A 12,500-nucleotide genomic window follows, 5' to 3' on the forward strand; every position below is an offset into this window, starting at 1 on the left:
TGGAATTCGGTATTAAATGCCATTGGGGTTGATATTTACATTGATTAAAATCACGCCGGTTAGTGATGTATATTCATAAAAAATAACCACGTCATAAATATATAGATATATATATATATATATATATATACATATATATACATATATATATATATACATATATATATAGACATATATATATGTATATATATATATATATATATATATACCAGACACATGCTCGTTATCATATGAGGAAGATTATAATGATACATTATTACATACAGTACAAATTGACTTTGAAAATACAATGATTTCTCCAGTAAATAAAGAGAAAATAAAAAAAAACCGAGAAAAAAGAGAAATTTTAGAAACGTCACACAAAACAAAAGGGGGAAAATAAACACTTCTCATATCCTAATGATGCTATTGACAGGTTGCCATGGCAACGGACATCATCATCATCATCATCATCAGTAGCAGATCTACAAAGAGTAAAGTTTCTTCTCGTCCTGAATCTCATCTCTAAAAGTACTTATGGGGAGACATCCTGGGGGTAGGACTCATCTCTGATTTGGTGGTTCTTTCTCTGTCTGATTGTCTGTCAGTATTAGCTCTCTCTCTCTCTCTCTCTCTCTCTCTCTCTCTCTCTCTCTCTCTTTGTGCTAGTCGGCCAGTCTCTGTGTTAACTATCATCCTGTTTTATATTTTGCAGAGATATTAGCTCGCGCTCTCTCTCTCGCTCTCTCTCGCTCTCTCTCTCTCTCTCTCTCTCTTGCAAACATTACCTTCCCCCCCTCTCTCTCTCTCTCTCTCTCTCTCTCTCTCTCATTATCTCTCTTTTGCAAATATTACCCCCTCTCTCTCTCTCTCTCTCTCTCTCCTCTCTCTCTCTCTCTCTCTCTCTCGCAAACATTAACTCCGATAAATTCGAATCAATAAATTATGGAAACAGAGAAGGAATGGTATATGCATACAAGGGACCTAATAACGAGACAATCACAAACAAGGAAGCAATTAAAGACCTTGGTGTAATGTTAAATAGGAATATGTTATGCAACGACCAAATAGCAACACTTTTGGATAAATGTAAAGCAAAAATGGGAATGTTATTCAGACACTTTAAAACAAGAAAAGCTGAACACATGATTATGCTTTACAAAACTTATGTACGTAGTACACTCGAGTACTGCAATGTGATATGGTACCCACACTACCAAAAGGATATTGCACAAATAGAGAGTGTACAAAAGTCCTATACTGCTAGAATAGAAGATGTTAAGGACCTTGACTACTGGGAAAGACTGCAAATTTTAAAACTATACAGTCTAGAAAGGAGAAGAGAACGCTATATGATAATACAAGCATGGAAGCAAATAGAAGGAATTACTGAAAACATCATGGAGCTAGAAATATCAGAAAGAGCAAGCCGAGGTAGATTAATAATGCCAAAAAATATACCAGGTAAACTAAGGAAGGCGCACAGGACATTAATCCACTACGCACCAGCATCGATAATGCAGCGACTATTTGAGTGAGCGTAGATGTGTTTAAGAATAAGCTCGATAAATACCTAAGATGCATCCCAGACCATCCAAGACTGGAAGATGCAAAATACACCGGAAGATGCATTAGCAACTCTCTGGTGGATATACAAGGTGGCTCACACTGAAGGACCTGGGGGAACCCAAACAGAGAATAAGGCAATAAGGTAAGGCTCATTCTCTCTCTCTTTTGCAAATATTACCTCTCTCTCTCTCTCTCTCTCTCTCTCTCTCTCTCTTGCAAACATTACCTTTCCCTCTCTCTTGAAAATATTAGCCCTCCCCCCTCTCTCTCTCTCTCTCTCTCTCTTGCAAACATTACCTTTCTCTCCTGAAAATATTAAGCACCTCTCTCTCTCTCTCTCTCTCTCTCCTCTCTCTCTCTCTCTCTCTCTCTCTAGCAAATATTCAATAATATCTATCCTAGTATTCATCTTCTATCTCATCCAACCTGTTTTTAATTAACCCATTGTAAATTTTACCATAAAATGCCACCCACACATCTCTAAAAATATAATGATCATCTGAAGCTTCATTTCATTGGTGAATCCATGCAAACAGTTTCAACCAATCAGGGCAAAGCCAGATTTAATTTTCGATTAACAGGAAACAGTCTCATGTCCATAAGGGCTACAATCGTATTAGCTCATGCATTAGATTTGAACCTTATGTGAGGTACCACATGGAATCCTTTTTGATAACAGTTGGATATTTTTTATTTATTAAAGTCTTTTCCACTATTTTTTTTTAATTATTTTTAATACAGACACAATTATGCTTTTTTAAGTTCAACTTATTATGTTTCATAATTCTTCAAATTTACAATATACATTTATGCAATAGGTTAATGCAATATATTCTCATTGGTAATAATTATCATAACAATACTGATAAGAATATTAGTCATTTTTATATAATAATAATAATAATAATAATAATAATAATAATGATAATAATAATAATGATGATATTATTATTATTATTATTAATAGTAGTAGTAGTAGTAGTAGTATCTCTAGTAGTAGTAATAGTAGCATTATTATTATTATTATTATTATTAGTAGTAGTAGTAGTAGTAGTAGTAGTAGTAGTAGTAGTGGTAGTAGTAGTAGTATAGGGAATATGTTAACACCGCCAGTAATGATAATAATAATTGTTCCTGTCTATCATCAATTATAATTCATCATAAAATATTAAAGACCAGCTCTCTCTCTCTCTCTCTCTCTCTCTCTCTCTCTCTCTCTCTAACACCATTTCATAAAATTACTTAAAGACTTTTATAGCATATCATTCGTAAAGTACAGAAGCAGACATAAGTAATAAGTAACTTAATTAGAGAAGGGAAATTGGAGTGTTCTAATGCCCCTTTGTAAAATGAATTGCGAATGAAAAATACTGTATTGAAAAAATGGGATTATCATTTATTTCTGTGCATTGGGTGGAATATATGAAATATCCATTGCATATTTCTATTGGGTTTACTTGGATTGCAATAATGGTGTTTTTAATTTTTCAAATATTTTCATTCATATTATTATTATTATTATTATTATTATTATTATTATTATTATTATTAGCCAAGCTACAACCCTAGTTGGAAAAGCAAGATGCTATAAGCCCAAGGGCTCCAACAGGGAAAAATAGGCCAGTGAGGAAAGGAAATAAGGAAATAGATAAATGATGAGAATAAATTAACAATAAATCATTCTAAAAACAGTAACAACGTCAAAACAGATATGTCCTATATAAACTATTAACAACGTTAAACACAGATATATCCTATATAAACTATAAAAAGACTCATGTCAGCCTGGTCAACATAAAAACATTAGGAAGATCATTCCACAACTTGGTAACAGCTGGAATAAAACTTCTGGAATACTGTGTAGTATTGAGCCTCATGATGGAGAAGGCCTGGCTATTAGAATTAACTGCCTGCCTAGTATTACGAACACGATAGAATTGGTAAATTTTTAATTCACAGTTAGTTGTATGGATAATAATAATAATAATAATAATAATAATAATAATAATAATAATAATAATAATAATAATAATAATAAGTGGTTGAAAACAAGGGCTGCCTCAGTAGCATAAATTTTCCATAGCTCTGATCTTCTTTTCTTGGTTACTGCGTTCTGGGAAGTCAAATTCTTGATAAGTCTTAGTCGAGTATTTAATAAAATTCACAATTTAGGTAAAAAACTGTAATCAGCGACAAGTTTCGAGAGGATCTCCTCCCTTCCTCAGGCTGTAGTGGAATGAACGATGCTGGCTACCTCCTTTTAAATGGCAATGCTGGCTCGGCTCAAGTCTCAGCGTTGTCTGTAACGGCTGGGGCTTCCACGGACTGCGCAGTGGTAGGAATAAACAACTTCAGAAAGTCCTGCACAGGAGACAGATTATTCTTCATAATGAGGGATCGTGTCCTCATTGTCTGATGGCAAATAAGGTTGATGTCTGAGTTCTCTTGCACGGGTGTGACATGGTTCTTAATGTTGGCCCTCATGGCCTTCTCATCCTGTTAGAACTGTGGATGATGCTTCTGTAGTATAGGTTAACTCTAGAATGTACGCTCTAGTTGCTGGGCTAGGTCTTGTACCAGTGGTCCATGGCATAATCAACCTCTCTATTGACCTGCCTGTTGCAGTGTTCTCATTCACAAGGACCTGAGTAATCCTCTCCAGCTCCATAAGTCTCCGTCCAGGAAGAACAGCAGGAGAGAACCCTACGAACGTAGGCTCGGATGGTGGAGGTCTAGTACCTAGAGTGGTATTCAGTATCACCATTCAAGCAAAGGCCTAAGTTTGTGGGCTTAGTGTAGGCGGTGGTATCAAAACCAAGCTCAGTAGTCGAGACCTGGGCACCCAGAAAGGAAGGCAGCCGTTGTTCTTGTGTTCCATCATAATTCTAAGAGAACTGCGCTCCTCAAAGGTCCTACAAAGTTTAACAACTCATTCAGTATCAGGGGCTTTCACACGGTTGTTGTCAATAGCGGACGTATATATATTTGCGTTTTACGAAAGATATACTGTATATATATATATATATATATATATTGCACATTTAGACATGTTTTTCATATTCAAATAAGCCATATATTTTAGTACCTTACTGTGTGGATTCTCTTACCGACCTCGGGATCAGAGTCCCAAAGCGAAACCACTCGAAGACAATAGCTTGTTTCTTCATTTCTAAATGGTATCAGCACTGTCATTTCAGCTTACTGGACCAGGGTTCGAATCCCAGCCGGTCAGAAGCTATTGTCTTTGAGTGGTTTTCCCCTTGGGATTCTGATCCCGCGGTTGGTAAGAGAATCCAGACGTTATGTTATCAAGGTAAATGGGTTTTTTGAATATATATATATATATATATATATATATAAATAAAATATAATATACATACATATATATAGAGCATAAGTGTGTGTAATTATATGTATTTATGTGTATGCATACATACAACTCCACAAGCATATGAAACCATAAAAAAAAGATCCCAACTGTTGGAAAATGAAGAAACTTCCACATCCCACAATCTTCATCTTGTCTCAGCTTCATCACGGACCGTAAAAAGGGCGAAGAAGAAGCCACGGGAGAACTTAGGAGGGAGTAATTCAATCCTGGCAGCCTCCACAAGACTCCCTTCATCTCTCTCTCTCTCTCTCTCTCTCTCTCTCTCTCTCTCGAAAAAGAAGAAGAAGAAGAAAGAAGAGATGAAATACCGAGACATGACGTTCAGGTTTGGCTGGCGAGTGCTGCATGCATAATAAGACATACGCGATGCGCATGGCTGAATGGGCTCATGTGCATAAGTATGCAAATACACAACACACACACACACACACACACACATATATATATATATATATATTTACTAATATAAGTATATACTAGTGTACGCGTCCCGTCAATACTGACGACTAAATATACAGATAGTTATGCAACAAACATAGATGCATCCCTCTCTCACCAGAGTATGACTACTCCCTCTCCACATATCTGAGGGATGGAGATATGCATGATATATGTGTCTATAGGAAATGATACTGAGAAGATCTCTCTCTCTCTCTCTCTCTCTCTCTCTCTCTCTATCTTAATATATACTCGTGTATATATAAATAATATATATATATATATATAGATAGACATATATATCTATATATATGTATATATATATATATATATATATAATTCATATATATAGGCTATATATATACATATACATCATATACATACATACATATATATTGTATATATATATATATATACATATATATACATACACACACATATATATATATATATATATATACATATACATACATATATATATATACTATATATATATATATATATATATAGTATATATATATATACATATACATACATACATACATATATATATATATATATAGTATATATATATATAGTATATATATATATATATATATAGAGTATATATATATAAATACATATATATATATATATATGCCATGCCAATGCATGCAATCAAATGCAGCATGTATGAGAATACTGCGAAAAACACGAAAAATGTGAAATGATATTTAAGCAGCTTATTCAAAATATATTCCTCGCCCCTTTCATGCAAAAATGGAAGACTTGAACATCAGAACTAAATGGAAATCAGTGGAAGCTAAAATATGAATAATTCTCTTAGGAAGAATGTTGTATCAAGTTTATCAAATTGGTATATCAGTTTAGCAACATTAATTTGGTTATGATAAATCTAGTTTAAAGGTTATCTTATAACTGTGTTTTTTTATTTATTCGGTTTTAATACAGTTTAGCAATATTAATTTTGTTATAATAAGGCACAAAAAATAAATATAGTTTAATGGTAATCTTACTTTTATATGTTTTTAATCGATTTTACAATTCTCTGAAGATACATTAATTACTTAAATTTTATATTATCTAAATCTCACTTCTTAGAACAGTATTGTTACTTATTCCATCTTAGACATATAATTCCCTAATCTGAGAACGGCATAAGCAGAAGAAAATTGATCAAGGACCGAAGAGACTTTGGAGAGGGGTGGCTTGAGGGTAAAAGTCACGACTGAGATGGTGTGGCCATGTGTTGAGAATGGATGGTGGAGAGGGAGTAAGTAGGGCTTAGGAAGCACCTCTTAGGGGGAGAAGATCAGGAGGGAGACAGAGAAATAGATGGAGAGATAAGGTGAGGGATGATATGGAGAGAAGAGTTTTGGCGGCTTTGACAAAGGCATTGGAGAGGACGCTTCTGGCAACCGACCCCTTAATGTAGGTATAACGCTGGGGAAGAAGAAGAAGTAGAAGAAGAAGAAGAAGAAGTTGATAAGACTGACGCTAAGGTGAACATTAAAGAAGGTAGGGACAGGAGAGCCATATATGAAATTAGAGGAGAAGTTATAGACCAGGTAGAACAACTTAGATAATTGGGATCTACTATAAATCAGGAGGGAGGATGTGAGGCTGAAGTGGAGATTAGGATGAAAGCAGCCTGGGAGAAGGAGAGGGAGGCAGCAGGAGTGATAGGCGATGGGAAAATGCCAATCAAACTAAAAGTCAAGATTTACAGCACAATAATAAGACCAGTGTTAATGTATGGATCAGAAACCTGAGCTTTAAGACGAATCAAACAAAGGGTAAGCTATTGCGGGCTGCTCATGAGCAAGAGCCCGTGTTATGCCAAAAATATAATTGAAAATCTTAATATATCATCAAATTATTTGTTATGGAATTCCGAAAATGCGCAACTTTAGGAATTTCAAGAATTTTCGTCTATGTTAATAAATTAATAAACCGACAGAAATCATTCGGAAATAAAAGAATTTCTTATTAAAACAAAAAAACTCAGTATATGATTTTAAAGGATATTTAGAAATTACTTCAATTTCGCCCTATTCAAAATCTAGCAAAAATGTCCCCCGTATAATAAGGAGTAAGTGTCTGACTATATATATATATATATATATATATGTACACACACACACGATACGTTACCACATTAAACCCATCACCAGCCCAATCTAGACCTCACAGTCCAACACACTTGTTATCAAAGCGTTCAAACCAAGCAATTAAAAAATTAAAAACATACTTAACATAATCTCTAACCCATTACTAACACCCCTTCCCTAACAGCAAGCCCCCCCCCCTCCCCCCACACGCTACACACGCAGACAATCTCCAATGTTTTCAACAGCAGCAAAAAGAAAAAAAAAAACATTAGCGAGTTGAAAGAAACATCTTGTCACACGAGCAGCTCACGCGTGCTGGCAAATTGCTGTCAAGCCACGAATCAATACATTCGGGAAGAGAAAAAAGAGGAAGAGAGGTTTGTTAAATGGAGACAGATGGGGCGGAGAGAGAGAGAGAGAGAGAGAGAGAGAGAGAGAGAGAATAGTATATACTAAATGTTTCAGGTTATGTTTCATATTTTTCCGTAATTTTCATTTTGTATCATATAGATTCGGATGTATTTATTGAGAGAGAGAGAGAGAGAGAGAGAGAGAGAGAGAGAGAGAGAGGTGAGGGGAATATAAAGGTGGAATTTATCAGTGAGATAAAGATGTTTGAATATAGTTAGAGACATTCACTCTATGATTGGCATCTCAGGGGGTCAATATGTTGTAAGTTTTTAAAGTCTTGATCTATAAGATGAAGTTGCTTGCCAGACGTCCATATTCCTTACTAGAATGGAAACCTGATTTAAAAAGTCAAGTAACCGAATAATATTATTAAAGTTTCAAAGGAAGGCAGTAGGAGTCTTGCAGATGATAAGTAATTGATACAAGTGAAAACTGAATGATTTTCTAACTTAAGGTACAGTAAAATGCAACCATTTCTGGTCTTGTGCAGGTCAAAGGCCTCAGACATGTCAATTCCTATATAAGGATTAGCCAGTGTTCATAACCAAGCTGGCCAAATTAGATTGGTGGTGGGAGATTTTTGTCTGATCACTCAAAGCAAACCAACTTAGTATGGGTGACCCTGACCAGTACAGCTTGCTGATCACAGAGTTACATAAACCCTTTCACCAAGTTAGGGTATCCACACTCAGAAGGGATTTACTGTATATATATATATATATATATATACAACCCCAATTTTAGAATGACCTTCCTGCAATATTTCCCCTTAATTATACCTATCCTCTACCAACCAACAATCAGAACTAAACCTTCCATCAGTAGTAAGACCACACACTATCAGTAATTTCCCTCGCCATTTCTAAGCTTTACAAATGCATAGAGGCAAATACAAACCTAGTACGCGTCCCATTCCTGAAATATCTACCGGGTCCATTGCTGCTCTTCGCATGCACACGATCAACAGACTATCACTGGCATTGTGAGTGTGCCATTTATGCGAATTCCCCAGGCGTTTAGGCACTCTGCCTTTATCGCTTTCTATGAACAAGGGCAAAAATGAAAAAAGTGGAAATGTAGGGAATATGTTTTTTTTTTTTTTTTTTTGCATCGGGCCCTACATTGAACATGAATATAAAAAATAGTTATTCTCCTTTGTTGCTTTGGGAAATACTTCGACAAAAATTTGATAAATGTTTAATGTTATGAGTATTTGTGTGTGTATATATATATATATATATATATACATATTCCTATATATATAAATATACATATTCATATACATGTGTATACATGCAATAAGTATACAGAAATACACATATACACTCACACACACACACACACACACATATATATATATATATATATATCCAATAACATTTTCCATTATCAACATTCCAAAAATAACCACAGGTAGCACAATAAATAAAACGTATTTATAAGAAAAATCTACATATCCCTCTTCTCTCTCCAATAGTCATATCTAAAATTTCAATTATTCCCCTCTGTGTGTTTTGAAATTAATTGACAAACGGAGCTACCAATACGCTGCCCTTGTGTACAGTGGCAATCATATATCGCTCGCGCTGAACGAGAACTTGCGCTGAACGAAAACTCGCGCTAACCGAAATCGGATGTAAACAAATTGGTTAGTGACGAAAGATTCTGGGAACGGCTGATGGGTCATTGGGTGGCTTCTATTTATGCGTTGTGATTATGTGATTAGATATTGGAGTGTTTAGTTATACTTCGAGTTATGATAAGTTGGATAAGAAAAAGATTTGATTCTTTTTATTTATTCATATATATATTTTTTGTAGGTTGATTCCAGAATCCATTGTTGATTCGAACCGGAAGAGATTATTAATCTTTTTTATCTTTTTGGAAAATGACTAAATGTTATTTATCTTTTTACTGGAAGGGATAAGAGGTGGATCATTTAGTTATCTTTTCCAACGGAGTTGGAAGAAGGTTATGTTTTCTCCCCTGTTTGTGTGTTTGTTTGTGTGTGCAGTGGCCAGTGCTGTGATGGAAACTGACCAAACCCCAGACAAGACTAGGGACATGGCTGGCGCCTTTGTCCTGCTAAGGACTATAGAGAGAGAGAGAGAGAGAGAGAGAGAGAGAGAGTATGTTGTTAAGTATCCAGACAAATGAAACAAATAATAACAAACCTAAGAAAATAGTGAACATGTGTTCTCCTTTAAGAACTCACCTCCACAAAGACTTCCGTTCACTTGTAAGCGCTAAGTGATATGGCGTTAGCATTTGCAATATTTATTACTAAAGTCATTAATATCGCCGGATTAATGTACAAGAGTCGTATACAAAGTTCATTAGGGTAATGGAATAGGGTACAAAAATATTTATTATTCTGTAACGTAATGGTTTTGGATTACGTTCAATAATGAACGCTTCGTTTGAAATGTTTTGTAGCGGGCGAGGAATAGGATCGGGATAAAAAGGATAGGATTGGATAAAGGGATTGGATAGTGGGTAAGGGAGAAGCTGGATATGTTTCGAAATATAAGGGGAAAAGGGAATAGTATGTTAGGTTTTTGAAATTTAAAAGCTGTTCATGAATAGCAGAGGCAAAGGACAGTGGCATTCCCTTAACTAGCAGGAAAATGCCCTTCAGACTGACCATATATATATATATATTATATATATATATATTATTATTATTATTATTATTATTACTATCCAAGCTAAAACCCTAATTGGAAAAGCAAGATGCTATAAGCCCAGGGGCTCCAATAGGGAAAAATAGCCCAGTGAGGAAAGGAAATAACGAAATAAATAACTGAAGAGAACAAATTAACAATAAATCATTCTAAAAAAAAGTAATGTCAAAAGAGATATATCATATATAAACTATTAACAACGTCAACAACAAAAATGTCATATATAAACTATAAAAAGACTCATGTCCGTCTGGTCAACAAAAAAGCATTTGCTCCAACTTTGAACTTTTGAAGTTCTACTGATTCAACAACCCGATTAGGAAGATTATTCCACAACTTGGTAACAGCTGGAATAAAACTTCTAGAGTACTGCGTAGTATTGAGTCTTATGATGGAGAAGGCCTGGCTATTAGAATTAACTGCCTGCCTAGTATTACGAACAGGATAGAATTGTCCAGGGAGATCTGAATGTAAAGGATGGTCAGAGTTATGAAAAATCTTATGCAACATGCATAATGAACTAATTGATCGACTTTGCCAGAGATTAATATCTAGATCAGGAATAAGAAATTTAATAGACCGTAAGTTTCTGTCCAACAAATTAAGATGAGAATCAGCAGCTGAAGACCAGACAGGAGAACAATACTCAAAACAAGGTAGAATAAAAGAATTAAAACACTTCTTCAGAATAGATTGATCACCGAATATCTTAAAAGACTTTCTCAATAAGCCAATTTTTTGTGCAATATATATATATATATATATATATCTACCACAATGGCAGTTATTACTGCATTCTATCTTGGGAATATTTATCCACTGGAATTCATTTATGGTAATATCTTCTGGCTGCGCAGAGATTCAAACTCGTGCCACTCAGCCGATGTCATACCTGCGAGGACTCTACCAACTGAGCTATCAAGAGAGATATAACTTTATGACAAGTCACCGTACATATTCCTTTCGAATTCAGGAATCTGTTCTTAGGCTTGAAATAAACCCATCTCCTTCGAATCTCTGCCCAACCAGAAGCTATTACCATAAATGAATTCCATTGGATATATATTCCCATGGTGGAATTCGCTATTGAATGCCATTGTGGTTGATATCTATCTATCTATATATATATATATATATATATGTATATATATATATATATATACATATATATATATATATATATATACATATCATCATCATTTCACATTACGCCTATTAACGCAAAGGGCCTCGGTTAGATTTCACCAGTCGTCCCTATCTTGAGCTTCCAATTCAATACTTCTCCATTCATCATCTCTTACTTCAAGCTTCAGAGTCATCAGCCATGTAGGCCTGGGTCAAGTTGAACGTTTCCTTGTAGGGTCAAGTTAAATGTTTCCTTGTGTGTGTATACCTAAAAATTATATAAATCTATACATACTTCATTCATATTTCCAAGCACACTCATATAGTAATGTATAACCATTTTTAAATGTATATCTACACGTATGAAACATACATGAAACAGGTCCATCCCTAAAAGACACTGTTCATCAAAAAGTCCTCCATTTATAATTAACTGTTGACATTTGGAAAGGATTTGCTGGAATCAAATAATGGAGTGGGAGTTTGTTCATTATCAACGGAGATGAGAGAACACATCATCCCTGTGGTCACTCCCAGTTCTGGCATCAGATACTATCATTAATGCAAGCTGGATTTAATAGGGCTTTCATATCTCTCTCTCTCTCTCTCTCTCTCTCTCTCTCTCTCTCTCTAGGAGACTAATGTAGGTTTGAAAATAATTGACAATATTAATTTCATATTATTTTTCAAAACCAAATCAAACTTCAAAAAAACTTTAAGTTATTCCTCATCTCTCTCTCTCTCTCTCTCTCTCTCTCTCTCTCTCTCTAGGAGACTAATGTAGGTTTGAAA

Source organism: Palaemon carinicauda, chromosome 23 (genome assembly GCF_036898095.1).
Source record: "Palaemon carinicauda isolate YSFRI2023 chromosome 23, ASM3689809v2, whole genome shotgun sequence".
Classification (NCBI taxonomy): domain Eukaryota; kingdom Metazoa; phylum Arthropoda; class Malacostraca; order Decapoda; family Palaemonidae; genus Palaemon; species Palaemon carinicauda.